Here is a 446-nt window from a genome sequence, read left to right as displayed (position 1 = left end):
AAACCATGTTTTCTAATCCAGAAAACTTCCATTCAAATGTAGACGCTACCATTTATAGCCATATGACTTTGGGCATCTAACAGCCTTTCAGCAGCTCGATTTCCCACGCAATGCAATGAGAATTAAACTGTATGTACCTTATGTGGCTTTTGTAAAGTAATACATATAAAATGCTCAAGTAAATATTTGCATAATGGCTAGTTACCAGTATATTGGGACATAAAAGTTATACATGGAAATTTTATACAATAGTACTAGAGGTCCGGTGCACGAAATCCACGCACTTGGGGTAGGGGGTCCCTTAGCCTGGCCTGTGCCCTCTCACAGTCCGGGAGCCCTCAGGGGATGTCCGACTGACAGCTTAGGGCATTCCCTGCTGTCTAAGCCAGCAGTCAGACATCCTTAGCGCTGCTATGGAGGTGGGAGAGGCTGCAGCCACCGCCACT

This window comes from Myotis davidii, unplaced genomic scaffold (genome assembly GCF_000327345.1).
Source record: "Myotis davidii unplaced genomic scaffold, ASM32734v1 scaffold36, whole genome shotgun sequence".
In the NCBI taxonomy this organism is placed as follows: Eukaryota; Metazoa; Chordata; class Mammalia; order Chiroptera; family Vespertilionidae; genus Myotis; species Myotis davidii.
This window is presented reverse-complemented; position numbering follows the sequence as displayed.